Source organism: Amia ocellicauda, unplaced genomic scaffold (assembly GCF_036373705.1).
Source record: "Amia ocellicauda isolate fAmiCal2 unplaced genomic scaffold, fAmiCal2.hap1 HAP1_SCAFFOLD_35, whole genome shotgun sequence".
Classification (NCBI taxonomy): Eukaryota; Metazoa; Chordata; class Actinopteri; order Amiiformes; family Amiidae; genus Amia; species Amia ocellicauda.
In genome coordinates, this window is record NW_027102920.1 from 513,282 (window position 1) to 530,056 (window position 16,775).

At 40.7% G+C, this 16,775-nt stretch overlaps 2 non-coding genes and 3 pseudogenes across 2 annotated transcripts; all 5 read right to left on the bottom strand.

Moving 5' to 3' along the window:
- Nucleotides 1-15,134: 15,134 nt before the first annotated feature.
- LOC136732924 (uncharacterized) lies at nt 15,135-15,253 on the bottom strand (annotated as a pseudogene).
- Nucleotides 15,254-15,474: 221 nt separating this feature from the next.
- Nucleotides 15,475-15,593, bottom strand: LOC136732956 (5S ribosomal RNA). The gene has a single exon (XR_010810078.1). It is a non-coding gene; the product is annotated as a 5S ribosomal RNA (ribosomal RNA).
- A 216-nt stretch (nt 15,594-15,809) lies between these two features.
- LOC136733161 (uncharacterized) lies at nt 15,810-15,928 on the bottom strand (annotated as a pseudogene).
- A 205-nt stretch (nt 15,929-16,133) lies between these two features.
- Nucleotides 16,134-16,252, bottom strand: LOC136732863 (uncharacterized; annotated as a pseudogene).
- Nucleotides 16,253-16,468: 216 nt separating this feature from the next.
- On the bottom strand, nt 16,469-16,587 carry LOC136732968 (5S ribosomal RNA). The gene has a single exon (XR_010810079.1). It is a non-coding gene; the product is annotated as a 5S ribosomal RNA (ribosomal RNA).
- Between the last annotated feature and the right edge of the window lie 188 nt (nt 16,588-16,775).

The window sequence follows — 16,775 nt, forward strand, 5'->3', positions numbered from 1 at the left end:
CCCTCCCACACACTCCCAGCTGAGAGAGAGAGAGAGTTAGTGTCTGTCTGTCTCTCTCTCTCTGTAGATGCATCATAGGGAACATATGTAACAATCTCTCTTTTTGTTTACCAAAAATGAGAATGAACGTATTTCAAGTGGGTGTTGCCTTGGTTGGAAACGTTTTAAGATTATTTATGAAGTGTAAAGTGGATTTGTCTCAGTTCTCCGTAGTTTTCAATGTATGTGCCATTCAGTAGCGTTCATGTTACAGATGTGCCCTATGCAGTGGTAGGGTCAATAAAATGTCAGTAAAACTTTATTTTAGCAATTATGGAGGGGAAGAACTGCAAATAGCGGGTCCCCACTAATTATCTAACTTACCAACAACGTTTAAAATTAGGTCTTGCGAAGCTGCCAAATAATGCTGTATAATCGTATGTGTCTTCATACACCGGCTGCTATAGTCTGATAGCTTTGATTATATATACATATTTTCTCGTGAACCACAAATGCTATTTGCTTGATTTTTACAGAGTATGTTATAAATACCATTGTTATGAAGCCTGACAAATTGTATGCTGTAATTATGAATATTTTCAAATCATTTGTTTGTTTTTCCTAACATGTTACAAATGTTCCCTATGTGAAAGATGCATTATATCTTAATAACGTCTAAACAATTAAAGATATACAGATTATTATTTTCGGTAAAGTTATAACACATTGCTATTAACTATGTGTGTCAGTAAAAGTTTAAAAAATCCTAATAATTTTTTATTGATCCTGCAAAATAGGTGTTTAGGGAACATTTGTAACATTAGGGTTACGATTTGCCATAGACGCGGAATGAGTTTGATTGTGATGTTAAATGGGGTTTAAAGACGCAGTCGCCTCGGTGCTGATTACTATTGCTGTGTTTCTCCACTTCTACTCCATGCTTGGGAACGCCCACATCCAGTGACGTCAAAACCGGTGGAAAAGCGGGCCGGTTCAAAAAAGATCAGCTGGATCCCAGGCCGAGCAGCAGCTCCGGCTCCAGCACCGGCACCATGTCGCTGGAAAAGCGCTAAGTGAGCTCACAGTGAGCTCAGTGTAATGTCTGCTCTGGTGAGCTCACAGTGTGACCTAGTCGTGAGTTCATGTCTTCACTGGGTAGTCCATGACAACTTAATTGACTCAATTCTTGGGTTTAATTGGTCAAAATGACCATTGGTTGAAGGTACTCAGGGACTGATGTGTAGAGAGACTTATTAAACCTGCAGGATTGTGGTTTTCCCAGAACAGAATTAACCAGTGTAGCGTTATGTTGGGTGTATTCTGATAAGAGCATTTTAGCTCTGAGCTGAAGCACTGATCTAAAGAAGACCTCTCCCCCCCAAATTTATCAGATTTCCTTAACTCATCAGCATGTGAACTGGTTTACATCAAAGTGACAGTCTTGGGAGGATGGCACCAAGAATGGGCCAAATAGCTTGGAATCCCTGCTGTGAGATGTCTGGGGAAGGGGGCCTGTAGGAAATAAAAACTCTTTGAAATGGACGAGAGCCGAAATCCCGACACAGAGCTACGAACCCGTGCCAACCGGCATTTCCAAAAGATGGCATGGATTGACATCAGTCATAAATCAAGCCCCCCTCCAATAGGACACTGGGGGCTGAAGCCGAAATCCAATCTCACAAACTAAAGAACCAATCACCTATTGATCTGACAGGCGTATAAAGGGTAACGCACGGCATCTCTCTCTCTCACCTAAACCAGTAACTCGCTGCCACAGCTCAACTTGTATCTCTGTTGCCAGAACCGGAACCAGAAACCAAATAAGTCTTTACCAGCAACAGAAGGGTTAAACTGGGAGAAGGAGATTGAGCCGTACGAAGAATTCTTTTAAAGGACTTTATTAAATAAAGAACTTTACAGACTGCGCTGCCCGCCTGTGCCCAGCCATCCAGCTGGACAATTGACTAAGTCGACTGAATACGAAAGTCATTTAAATAGCTATTTGAGACTTAAGAAACTTGACCCTTGGAACGAACAGGGCCCTGCTTTCCTCAAAGACTTTGTCTTCAAGTAACTACGGTGGAACCCTGCTTACAAAGAAGATTTTGTGCACAACCTTGGAGCCTTCAAACCAGTGGAAAATCTGTTTGGAAAAGACTCTACATTCGCGAAACCCCAACTTCCAGGTGCATCGACTGAGTGGAAGTTCTTGGACAAAGCCGAACCGGACTGCCTTTGTTCCAAACCACACGGACCTCGTGCCGTGTGCTGTTATCTGAGCCCGAAGCCAGAGAGGCCTCTCTGTGACGAAGTTCACATAAGTTTAACAGTTTGGAGTTTGTGATTCATGACATTTGAGAAATCAATTAGAAATGTTAATCTGTGATTCATAACTCTAGAATGTGTTATATCATTTAGTTTTCTTAAATATAAATGTGTGTTGCATTCAACTGTTTTGTTGATAATTTTAGAAATAAAATCTGTCAACGCCGAGAAATATCTTCTCATTCCTGTTTAACTGTTTAGTCTGAAATTGACACAAGTTAATAGACACCAGATTATAGGTGGCCCTGGCTATCCTTAATCATTGAATAATAATCAGTTAAGGGAAATTGTGGTAACAAGTAATGATAGGATCTTTCTCTCCACCTAAACGTTAATGAGACTGATATATATATAACGAGAAGTTACCTGACATAAATACTAACCTGCATAGTTATTGAATGTCTGACTAACAATACTAATGAGAGACTCACCTTCGTCTTACTAACCGGTATTGTAGTCAATGTGTTTATAACCTTTTTTGTTTAATGATTTGTGTGTTATCATATGCGATCCCATGGTCTTTGATTTGGTCACGGAAGTGATTTGTCTTTGATTTGTTGATCTAGAGTTGAATTTTAATTAGTTTTTCCCTTTTGTATAATTAATGTAGTGCTACATTTAGTCTTTGTTTTTGAATAAATTTGACAATTTATATCTTTGGAATTGGTGTCTGCGTCCAATTATTACAGAAATTGAGTTCTACAAGATTCCAGGATTCGTGATAAGGTGATACTATAAATTCACTTCTTTAATTGAATTTTATAAGTGTACCTTACGCTACACCTTTGACCACCACGTCTTCCTCCTCCCACTGCTTGACCTCTATTGTGACCTGGATCACCTGCCGGCTCCATGTTATCGCTGTGTTGTTGAGGTGGATAGCACTCATTTCACTCGATACTCGTACCACAATGTGAAATCAATCATCAATAACCAGTTGGCAGTATTGGAAAAGCAATTACAAGGGCCTGCATACATACAGTAATGTCAAATCTGATGTGGAAGAACAATTCCTTTATCCCTCTGTTCTCCACCAGGGTTGTGCTGTTCGCCTCGATTGGCAAGTTTGCAGTGTGAGGAGTGGATCCATGTCGTCGTTCCTAGGCACTTCACAGCTGTGTGGGTGGTCAGGAGCACCTGGTAGGGCCCTGTCCACCTGGGCTGTTGGGAGGACTTTCTCTTGTGTGCTTTGATATACACAGTCACCTTGCTGGAAGGGGTGGTAAACCTGCTGGGATGGTTCAGTCTGGGCGGCTTTCATCTGTGAATGGACAGCTTCGAAAGCACGTGTTAGTCCCATACAAAAAGACAACATAGCATCATCCATCAAGTGGATGTCCATTTCCCTTACAGACAATGGAGGAGTGATGGAGAGTCTCATAAGTCATCCCATAATAATCTCACACGGAGAAAGACCTGTTTTTCTCAATTTGCTGACGATTTCATTGTCATTAGGACTATAGGAAGGGGATCTGGACGTTTGAGTCCTGTTTGTTTGCATATATTAGACAGCTTATTCTTTAATATCCCATTTTGTTTCTCCACTGCTCCAGCTGACTGAGCCTGATGGGGCAGTGAAAATGTTGTTTACCTCGCAGGGCTTTGCATAGTTCCTGCACTATTGTCCCAGTGAAGTGAGTGTTCCTATCACTGGAAATTTCCCTGGAATGCGAAATCTACATATAACATCCCTTAACTGTATTTTTGCTACTTTTACTACTTCAGCCTTCCTACGGGATAGGCTTCAACCCATTTAGAACACCTATATATTATTACAAGTATATATTCATATCCACAACATTTAAGCTTTTGAACACAATCTATTTGCATATTGCAGGATTATGAGCTTGACAAATGTGGCAAGTTCTACAATATTGCTAAGCTGTTACTATAAAACCTGGGGCAAACCAATTTAAAAGACTGATGCACACATCCCCCCTTTGCCCGTGTGGCCAACACCATGCGCCACATGGGCAAACCAGGGAAAGAGTGCCTGTGAGGCAACCAATGCATTAGCAAATGTTTGAGCTCTCTTATGGAAGGTGCAGTGGCCAGTTGCAATTTCCTGGAGCTTTTACAGTGCATCTCAAATTAAATTTCATCCAGCCCCAGGTCATAAAAGTCAAACCCTAGTTACGACATACATAACACATACATTTTGTTGCTTCAAAGAGAATACAAAAGTCAGCAAAACATTCTTTTTTACAAATTCAGTTTGTAAACTGTATTGTACATATATTTGTTGCGTTTTGATTTATAAACATTATACATTGTACAAATCTTAAGTGAAGGGCAATGGACTGATTCTGACTTCATGGCTGTCATTCTATTCATTTGAATAATGTGACATCTCCACTAATAGTACATTATAAATTAAACTATCAATAGAAGAATATGTGCTACTGCGGACGTCATCTGAGCAGTTTCACAATATATTGTAGATTCCTATAATCTGGAAAACCTTTAATTATAGTATTTTAACTTATTTCTCCACTGAGTCAAGCATCACTTCAGCGTAGTGGACCTCAGCATTGGTCTGTTCAAGTTGCTGTGAGGCTGTCTTTAAAGCCGCGCCCTCGGCCTACTGTGTCTCAACAAGAACACCAGCATCTTCTCCATATGGGTCAGACATCGGTTCCTTCAGGACACGATTCATAATATGCATATCTGCCATGTGGAATAAATCAGTCTGAAGACACAATGTGTGGTTCACACAACATCAGAGATCGTCCTTATAAAAGGCATCTCTATCACATTAGTTGACATTCGCACAATCTATAAGGTTTCTAGTAAAGGGACAATTCAAAATAATAATAATCTTGATTCCAATTTATCTCATTTATCAAATTATTTCAGTACAGCACTCAGCTGTCGTCAGCAGCATCATATCTCCTGTGTTTATTGAATCAGCTTTACTTCCTAGTGTAGATACTCTTTTTGTGTGGAGTTGTCAAAGTTTCAAAACAATGTGCTTATCTTTGTCCTTTTATCTAACTTAAATACCTGAGAACATTACAATAACTATTACAGCAGCTCCTTCAACACCATAGTTAATAGTAGTTGGGTAAATGATGGCAGTTATTAATCTTTGTTTCTCAATTCATTTTTTACCAATAAACCATAATTTGAAATTATTTCCATACTCCTATTATTCCTATTTTCATTATTATTAGTTTTATGCGGTTGTCATCTAGTATGTGATGTATTCGTCTGTATCAACATCAATATTATTATCATTATTAATACAAGCAGTGTAAATTACCATTCATTACACTCTTGCTCTGTTTGTAATAAGTTATGAACCCTTACACGTACTTACAGTCTCTGCCTTGTCTCTGACTTCTCTCTCTCTCTCTCTCTCTCTCTCTCTCTCTCTCTCTCTCTCTCTCTCTCTCTCTCTCTCTCTCTCTCTCATCTCAGGCTGCTTGTCTGCTCAGGCGAACAGGGGGAGCAGAGGAGCACATACGGCCCTTGCCCCCTGCCCCCCTCTTCCTAATTGATAGGGTATTTCTGTTTGTGAAAGGACTATTTCCAAACAGTTTTATAACTTGCCATGACTATGTTTCATTAAATTAGTTATGTTACACCTTTAGTTATACCTGTAGTAACTTCATTATTTTCCCTCATATTCCAGTCAATCACCATCAGAGTCTCTCGTGGCAGTACATTTGTCTCACACAGAACAAACTCTCCTTTCTCAACCGCTTTCAATTTTGGATAACATCGCACTGCATCCCAACAGCTGTTCTTTCTCCTATTCCTAATTTCTTACAAGAAAATGCAAGTTATATTTGATCGATTTGTATTATTACTATTTATATACATTTCACTACATTATTGTAGTTAATGAATGTATTTAATCTTTGGAAAATAAGCCTTTTCATTGATCTCAATAATGATGTCCAGGTACTTCAGGAAAGCACATTTTCAAAAAATGTGTCCAGTCAATGATTTCCCCAACTAAGAACCTGCGTGGGCACTAAGACTGTCCTCCTGCGCGGCTCATGTCTTTATTGTGTCACTTCCTCCTATTGAAGTCCAATCTACACCAGTACAGGTTCAGAAGAACTGTTCCCGAATCCAGATTGAACTGATCAATAGTTAATTTCTTACCTACACATTGTATTTAGGGATCTATTTCTAGGGATTTAAAAACTCTTCATTGTGGAACTCATAGCTTCCAAATGAGCACATCGTTAATTTCCTGGAGTATCTGGTTATCTATTTATCAATATGTAAGAAACCTTCACCGAATGTTTGTGGTTGCCTCGGATTCCTATTTCTAAATTTGGCTCTAATTCCATTTCTAACATGTTACTTTTAACTTCTGTATTCGTAAGACCTATTTAAATAACTTAATTTTGTATTATTATTTCTGTTTGCAATAGCATTCTGTGTACAGTTAAATGCTGACTTTCTTGTAGGTCTGTTATTACAACATATTTAACTGGCGTTTTTTAGCTATCATTCTGTAACTATTTGTGACTTATGACTCTCTTAGTCATATTCTGGACTATACAGTACATGAAAAAGTCAAAATATGGACATTTACCTTGCGCAAACTGAAAACGTACAAACATACAAAGAGACACATATTAATTTATATCCATAGTAAATTCAGATACCATGGTTTTGGTTGGCATGTTATATTGACCTGCAGTGTCTCAAACTACCCTTATTTATTACTTATCTAGTAATTTTCCTTCAGTATCTTGAGGACTGTCATTTATACTGAAAAACATATATATATATATTTTTAATTTGTCTTCGGGGCATTCAGATTGAATTATGCCTGTTGTCTTTTCTTTCTTTTCTCTAACATATGTTTTAAGATAGCTAGCTTTGGTTTCTCATTTCTTAATGCTTTGTATTCCTATTTTGCAAAACCGTTTTTAGGTGCTCAAGTCTATCTGAATCAAAAGTCCCATCTTCTGGAAACCTTAATTTTCTGTCACCTATTGTCCAGTCAAACGCACCGCTTCACTCCATAGTTATCATACATGTACCTTACATGTGTACCTTTAAGTGGCGGGTCGCCCGTCTTACTAGAGCTGTTCCCACACAGTAACACGTTTTCCCATTTTCTATGTATCGTTTTGTACACAACAACCAAGGCGTGCAAGCCCGCAAAATAACAATAAACGACAGGGGAGAAAACATAGCAAAAAACAAGAAAACACAAATAATACTAAATCCTATATAGGAATAACAACAAACATGCTTTTCAATGTTTGCATTTATAGAACTTGTATATAACTTAATGACTTTTCTTCATTTACCATAAACACTATAAACTTCTATAAACTATAAACACGTTATTTTATATTATCACCGGCGTATCAGATATTGAACAATTAATTAGCGCTCCTTTTTTTTTTTTTTTCTAATAGTAGGTCAAACCTACGCTGCAGTTTACAAACACACTTAAGCCTGCGGGAACCCAGACAGGAAAACACAGTCCTGTTCCTTCACAAACAAGAAGACACAGTCAAGTCTATGGTAACCCTAAGAAACCATGCTCCTCGGTTATTGGTGTCAATGGATCTCATTATCCTGAAACTTTCATGATCGAAACATGGAATACTGTTTGTCAGTTTCCATAAAAATATGCATTAAGAGTAATGCAACAGTCACTTATCATTTTGAGCAGCTGTATCAATTGATAGTTAGATCTTTGTAATGAAATGAATAGACAGTGATCTCAGATGTAATGTGTGAATTGCATTTTGAAATGGTAATACTTTGATGTTAAGTTGTGTCATTTTAGTTCAATGAACAAATGATCTGAGGTTGATGTGTATTGTATCCAAGCAATTGTAAAAAAGTGTTAGAGTTTTGAAAAATGTGCATTTTGATCATCGGGTGTGAGTTTAGTGTCTAGAGTTTTGAAAAATGACATCAAGGTTCTGAAATGAGTGCCAAAGTGATTGTAAAAAAGTGTAATATCAGGGGACAGTGGCTATTAGTGATCTGGCCTTCCGTGGCCTCTGTATTAATGTAACAGGTCACATTGTATGTGTACACTGATACTTGATAGTATAATATAGTACAAGTAAAAAACATACATAGGTATCATAGAAGTATTTTGCAGAAATGATTATGGATAGTTATCAAAATGGAGAGGAAATGCTAAATCCAGTCTCCCCAGGCTGAGCTTCTATTGCTACACCTGCTAAGTGGCTGCTGGCCCCACTATATGGATAGAGCCACACCAAGTACAAGAGTCTCCCCATTGCTATTTATATCTCCCTATCCAGTCTTCTATATGTGTCAGGGTGGGGTGCCTATTCCCCTGCATGCTTTGAAACCTATAGCACCTGGGACGCACACTTGGGATCCGGTTCCTCTGCCCCTCACATACACATGAGGAATCCCAGGTGCTCAATACGTCATACTGTCTCTTTCATCTCATGTGTAAACTATGGACAAATACATGACTAAACGTGTTTAGTTGCTTTTCCCAGAATGCTTTGCGCTATGCAAATAACGGGGACTATGATTGGCTCCCTGACATTACCCACACTGCGACTGATGCTACCCATTTCACTACCCAACAAAGACCCATAATATGCATGTGTCTGTCTGTCTGTCTGTCAAAGTATGTGTGTCTGTGTCTGTTTGTGTGTGTTTGTGTGTCTGTCTCTGTGTGAAAATGTGCCTGTCTCTGTGTGAAAGTGAGTGTGTCTGTGTCTGTGTCTGTCTGTCTGTGAAAGTGAGTGTGTGAAAGTGTGTGTGAGTGTCTGTCTGTCTGTCTGTCTTTGAAAGTGTGTGTGAGTGTCTGTCTGTCATGTAACTTGCACATCTGTTAGGGCACCATATGCAGAGATGTACACATATTGTTCCTTTTCCATATACACTCACCTAAAGGATTATTAGGAACACCATACTAATACTGTGTTTGACCCCCTTTCGCCTTCAGAACTGCCTTAATTCTACGTGGCATTGATTCAACAAGGTGCTGAAAGCATTCTTTAGAAATGTTGGCCCATATTGATAGGATAGCATCTTGCAGTTGATGGAGATTTGTGGGATGCACATCCAGGGCACGAAGCTCCCGTTCCACCTGTAGCGTAAGGTACACTTATAAATTTCAATTAAAGAAGTGAATTTATAGTATCACCTTATCACGAATCCTGGAATCTTGTAGAACTCAATTTCTGTAATAATTGGACGCAGACACCAATTCCAAAGATATAAATTGTCAAATTTATTCAAAACAAAGACTAAATGTAGCACTACACTAATTATACAAAAGGGAAAAACTAATTAAAATTCAACTCTAGATCAACAAATCAAAGACAAATCACTTCCGTGACCAAATCAAAGACCATGGGATCGCATATGATAACACAAATCGTTAAACAAAAGAGGTTATAAACACATTGACTACAATACCAGTTAGTAAGATGAAGGTGAGTCTCTTGTTAGTATTATTAGTCAGACATTAAATAACTACGCAGGTTAGTATTTATGTCAGGTAACTTCTCGTTATATATATATCAGTCTCATTAACGTTTAGGTACAGAGAAAGATCCTATCATTACTTGTTACCACAATTTCCCTTAACTGATTATTATTCAATGATTAAGGATAGGCAGGGCCACCAATAATCTAATGTCTATTAACTTGTGTCAATTTCAGACTAAACAGTTAAACAGGAATGAGAAGATATTTCTCGGCGTTGACAGATTTTATTTCTAAAATTATCAACAAAACAGTTTAATGCAACACACATTTATATTTAAGAAAACTAAATGATATTACACATTCTAGAGTTATGAATCACAGATTAACATTTCTAATTGATTTCTCAAATGTCATGAATCATGAACTCCAAACTGTTAAACTTATCTGAACTTCGTCGCAGAGAGGCCTCTCTGGCTTCGGGCTCAGATAACAGCACACGGCACGAGGTCTGTGTGGTTTGGAACAAAGGCAGTCCGGTTCGGCTTTGTCCAAGAACTTCCACTCAGTCGATGCACCTGGAAGTTGGGGTTTCGCGAAAGTAGAGTCGTTTCCAAACAGATTTTCCACTGGTTTGAAGGCTCCAAGGTTGTGCACAAAATCTTCTTTGTAAGCAGGTTTCCACCGTAGTTACTTGAAGACAAAGTCTTTGAGGAAAGCAGGGCCCTGTTTGTTCCAAGGGTCAAGTTTCTTAAAACTCAAATAGCTATTTAAATGACTGACACTTTCGTATTCAGTCGACTTAGTCATTTGTCCAGCTGTAAAACTCCACTGATCAGGTGGGCACAGGCGGGCAGCGCAGTCTGTAAAGTTCTTTATTTAATAAAGTCCTTTAAAAGAATTCTTTGTACGGCTCAATCTCCTTCTCCCAGTTTAACTCTTCTGTTGCCGGCAAAGACTTGGTTGGTTTCTGGTTCCGGTTCGGGCAACAGAGCTACAGGTTGAGCTGTGGCAGCGAGTTACTGGTTCAGGTGAGAGAGAGAGAGAAAGAAAGGCCGTGTTTGTCCTTTATAGTCTGTCAGATCAATAGGTGATTGGTTCCTGAGTTCTTGAGATTGGATTTCGGTTTCAGCCCCCAGTGTCCTATTGGAGGGGGGCTTGATTTATGACTGATGTCAATCCATGCCATCTTTTGGAAATGCCGGTTGGCCTGGGTTCGTAGCTCTATGTCGGGATTTCGGCTCTCATCCACTTCAAAGAGTTTTTATCACCCACAGGCCCCTTTCTCCAGACATCTCATAGCAGAATAACAAACTATTTGGCCTCTTCTCGGTGCCATCCTCCCCAAAACTGTCACTTTGATGCAAACCAGTTCCAAGCTGATGAGCTAAGGAAATCTGATAACTTTGGGGGGGAGAGGTCTTCTTTAGATCCGTGCTTCAGCTCAGAGCCCAAATACTCTTATCCAAATACACCCAACATAACGCTACATACCCCCTTTCTTGAATGGGACTGAGGTCGACTAGGACGTTATCCCCTTCAAGACAAAATAAGACGTTAAGCATTTATCTCAAAGTTATGTAACAGAATTCAACAGTGGACTTCACCATTCATGACCCCGAGAAATCAAAGAAAACAAACTAATAGTTCATTATTTAAGCAGAATGTATTCCAATCAAATTGACAATCCTATACTAGCACATATACAGGTTACATATTATAACACAAGTACATTAAAACAAAAAAACTATTGGTATTACTCAGTATTGAGTATGGTTACTGACGGTAACCAATAGGTGGAAGTTGATTAACAGAGGGAGGTGACTGGGAATTCAGGTGTTATTCAGGCACCTGACCTTCACTATGTCTATAATAGTTGTTAGGGACCTGGGTTCGAATGGTTGGCTTACATGGTAAGCCGGTGCCCCCTTTAGGGACATGCACAAAAAATGGTCTCATTGGGAAGTTGTACCTTGGTGGCTGTATCATATCTGTCATTCAATTCCACCGGCTTTGGTGATTCAACTTGAGCCCACAACCTGTTCAATAGATCCTGACCAATGATCAATTTCTCTGTTTCAAATTTGGAAATATAAACTGGATGAACCAACTTAATCTTCCCAAAGGTGAACTCTAACAATGCCTTTTGAGTGAGCTGTGCCTTAGTCTCTGTGTAACTTGTAATGTTCACACTACAAGCTTCCACTTTCAGTCATTGGTCTGAGGTTTCCATAATTTGTTTCAGGTTGCCCATTGTGGTGGCAGACATTAAACAAATTTCAGCCCCAGTGTCCAACAAGGCTCCTCACTCCCACACATTCTCAATGGTCACTTCTATGTAAACTTGCTTGGCTCTGCCTCTCTGTGTCAGATCACCCAGTAACATCACCAAAGTTTCAGCTTGCCTGCAGGCAACTTCCCCCACTGGGAGGTCCCAGTGGGCTGATGTGTCAGAGAAACCCCCCTGCTGTTCCTCACATCCAATCAAAAACACAGAGGCGGGGACAGGGGGTGGTTCCAGAGCTAGTCATTCCTTAGGTGGCGAGTCCGGCCCTTTACCCTGGCTACTAACTTCCAGTTTGGGAAGAGGGGGCAAAGGGAGCAGAGCTAAGCGTAGCAGTAGCTCAGAAACTGCAACATTGCTCAGAGACTGAGTTAACCCACCTAGGCTAGGAGCAGATTTCTTTTTTTTATTGTAAGCCTGGGTGTCTTGGATTCCATCCTTGGGAGGTTCTTTCCTTCTTTGAATCTCTGTCCCCTCTAACTCCAGTGGAGAAATAGGGCTCTCAGAGCGCCTTGCCAGTACTTGGGTGCTTGAATCTTTACGATCAGAAGTGCTATTGTACTTGCTTTCCCAAGCTTTCTGTGCCATTTTTTCGAATTTCAGCTATGTTCATATACATTGCGTCTGCATGTAATATGATCATTTCCTTAATCGTTGGGAACAAATTAGCAACAAACAACCCTTTAAAGCTCACCTCTTCCTCGGCCCCGGGTTGATCTTGACCCGCAAAATAGGTTTTCCTAAGCTTTTCATAGTAATCACGGGGGGACTCATGCTTACCCTGTTTGATCTGGTGTGCGGCAGTCACTGCTGCCACTGGATCAATGAACCTGGAATAGTCCCTAACTAATGCTCTGCACAAGCGTTGAAACCTATCGCAGACCATGGACCCTTGCCTCTCCATCCAAGAATGGACTTGGCGAGAGGTAGTTTTGCGGATTAGGAGAACCTTTTCCTTCTCCGTAGCCTCAGGATAGAAACTCAAAGCATACTTAATGTCCTTAATATACGCTTCCACATTTCCTTCCTTGTCTGCTGGGTTAAAGGTTTCACAATCTTTAGCCAGTTCTCTCAACTGGCGCATGTTAACCTTTCGGTCTGGACTCTCGGGAGAGGAAGTTCGTCTGTGCGACGAGCTTCTTACCCTGGGTGGAGAAAGACTACAGGGAGGGGTACGATCAGGACGAGGCAACCCGGGGCCTAAATGTGGAGACGGTGTGCGACTCCGTGCATTGGCCGGTTCCGGCTGTTCCTTTATGCTGTCAGGTGTCAGCTTTGCAGCCCACCAAGAGGCAGCTTTCAGGGCCCCTATTTGTTGCTTGAGACGCTCATTTTCAACTTCAGTTGATTTGAGTTCTCCCCTAAGCACCTGATTTACTCTCCTCATTTCTTCACTGTCCCTTTTTAAATGTATGACCTCGCCTTCGAGTATCTCCATTTTTACAGTGCCCAAATCTTTCTCCCTGACTGTTTTGCAAAGACGCATTTCCAAAACATCCCGGTCCTTCAAAACTATCCTTTCATTTTCAACCGCTTTACATCTGTCATTTTGCAGACCTTTTACTTGGATCAGAGTTGTTTCCAATTCAACTTGACATTGTCTTAAATCATTTCCTAATTGCTCTCTCTGTTCAATTAAGTCCTCTTTTTCAGCATTCAACACAATGACTTGTTTTCCACAAGTATCTAGCTTTCCTTCAAATTCTAAAACCATTCCATGCCGTTTGGCTCTTTCTTCTTTCGCTTTAGCATACTTTTCTCCTAGCTTTTTCAGTTTTTCAAACTTGCTTATGATCCAGTTCACTACCCTTGAGCTCGCAAGCGCTAAGCTAGCCATAACTTTCATCACCTCTATCGACTCTTTTTCGAGTTGCGTCGTAGTGTCGTTTACCAACTGAGTTCAACGCGACTCTACTTCAAAGTCCAAACTGCCTAGGCGTCCAAGGAATTCAGGAATCTCTGTTCCTGGTACCTTAACAATCAATGCTTCACATGGGGACATTTGGGTAATCATTGTTTTGGCTATTCAGTAACAACCCAACAGAACAGTACTCGATTAATCACCTAATGACTCTAATGCCAACGCTTAGGATATCAACAATTTATCACAAGTAACTAAAACAGACTTAATCTTTTGTGACTTTGGATTTATGACTGATGTCAATCCATGCCATCTTTTGGAAATGCCGGTTGGCCTGGGTTCGTAGCTCTATGTCGGGATTTCGGCTCTCATCCACTTCAAAGAGTTTTTATCACCTACAGGCCCCTTTCTCCAGACATCTCATAGCAGAATTCCAAACTATTTGGCCTCTTCTCGGTGCCATCCTCCCCAAAACTGTCACTTTGATGCAAACCAGTTCCAAGCTGATGAGCTAAGGAAATCTGATAACTTTGGGGGGGGAGAGGTCTTCTTTAGATCAGTGCTTCAGCTCAGAGCCCAAATGCTCTTATCCAAATACACCCAACATAACGCTACATATGTATGTATGTATGTATATATGTGTAGAAGGAAAATTAGAAATTATTTTCTTACACCTGTTTTTCTCTCTTGTATACTTAAGAAAGATACGGTCAAGCTAGAAGGTCAGCCCAGAAGATAGTTTGATTTCTGTTTGTTATTTACGATGAGAACCTTGGAGACATTGTCAAACGGTATGACCTACGTGCCTGTTCCCTAAAACCATGTGTTGACCTATGAACTCTGTTCTATAATGATATATGTTCTGCTTAGTTAGCCTTTAAGATAACATAGTAATGACTTTCTAGCATGTATGGATGTATGTATGTATGTATATATATATATATATATATATATATATATGTATGTATGTATGTCCAATTGCTTTGACAATACAAATGAATTGAATTGAGAGGAAGAGAGAGAGAGAGAGAGAGAGAGAGAAAGAGAGAGAGAGAGACAGACAGACAGACAGACAGCTCAGCGATGACATCACGAGCCTCTCTCAGCTGACTGCTATGACATCACAGAGCACGTACATTCCGTTGCTTGTCGTCTGTCAACCACTCAGTCACTGCTAGCCAGACTGTCCCTAAGACAAAGTGTACAATACTTCAATTATATCTCCTCCAGACAGATAAAGAGTATTAAGAGCTACGATGAAGTTACCCAGGAGACGTAAAAAGCTTGCATCACCTGGTATTTCCTGGAGGTCACCCATCCAAGTACTAACCAGGCCCTGGCCCATTTAGTTTCCAAGGTCTGACGAGATCGGGCACGTTCAGGACGGTGTGGCCGCAAGCCGAGATGCCTGGCTGCATGATGTCTCTTAAAGGCTGGCGGGTATTGACGGAATTTCCAGCAAAAAATAAAAAATAAAAAAATAAAAAAATGGAGGGAAAAATAACAGTGCAGGAAAGGGTGTTGAAAGTAGCCGGGAACGTGTACAATTCTTCAATTATATCTCCTCCAGACAGAAAGAGAGTATTAAGATCTACGATGATGTTACCCAGGAGACGTATAAAGCTTGCAGCACCTGGTATTTCCAGGAGGTCACCCATCCAAGTACTGACCAGGCCCTGCCCTGTTTAGCTTCCGAGATCTGATGAGATCGGTCGCGTTCAGGACGGCGTGGCCGCAAGCCGAGAGGCCTGGCAGCATGATGTCTCTTAAAGGCGGGCGGGTTTTGACGGACCTTCCAGCAAAAAAAAAAAGAAAAAAGAAAACTGGAGGGAAAAATATCAGTGCAGCAAAGGGTGTTGAAAGTTGCCGGGTACGTGTACATTTCTTCAATTGTATCTTCTCCTGACAGAAAGAGAGTATTAAGAGCTACGATTAAGTTACCCAGGAGACGTAAAAAGCTTGCAGTACCTAGTTTTTCCAGGAGGTCACCAATCCAAATACTGACCAGGTCCTGCCGCGTTTTGCTTCCTAGATCTGACAAGATCGGGCGCGTTCAGGACGGTGTGGCCGCAAGCCAAAAAGCCTGGCTGCATGATGTCTCTTAAAGGCTGGCGGGTATTGACGGAACTTCCAGCAAAAAAAAGAAAAATGGAGGGAAAAATACCAGTGCAGCAAATGGTGTTGAAAGTAGCCGGGTACGTGTACAAATCCTCAATTATAACACCTCCAGACAGAAAGAGAGTATTAAGAGCTACAATGAAGTTACTCAGGAGACTAAAAAGCTTGCAGCACCAGGTATTTCCAGGAGGTCTCCCATCCAAGTACTGACCAGGCCCTGCCCCGTTTAGCTTCTGAGATCTGACAAGATCAGGCACGTTCAGGTCAGTGTGGCTGCAAGCCTAGATAGCTGGCTGCATGATGTCTCTTAAAGGCTGGAGGGTATTGACGGAACTTCCGGCAAAAAAAAAAAGAAAAAAGAAAAATGGAGGGAAAAATATCAGTGCAGCAAAGGGTGTTGAAAGTAGCCGGGAACGTGTACAATTCTTCAATTATATCTCCTCCAGACAGAAAGAGAGTATTAAGATCTACGATGATGTTACCCAGGAGACGTATAAAGCTTGCAGCACCTGGTATTTCCAGGAGGTCACCCATCCAAGTACTGACCAGGCCCTGCCCTGTTTAGCTTCCGAGATCTGATGAGATCGGTCGCGTTCAGGACGGCGTGGCCGCAAGCCGAGAGGCCTGGCAGCATGATGTCTCTTAAAGGCGGGCGGGTTTTGACGGACCTTCCAGCAAAAAAAAAAAGAAAAAAGAAAACTGGAGGGAAAAATATCAGTGCAGCAAAGGGTGTTGAAAGTTGCCGGGTACGTGTACATTTCTTCAATTGTATCTTCTCCTGACAGAAAGAGAGTATTAAGAGCT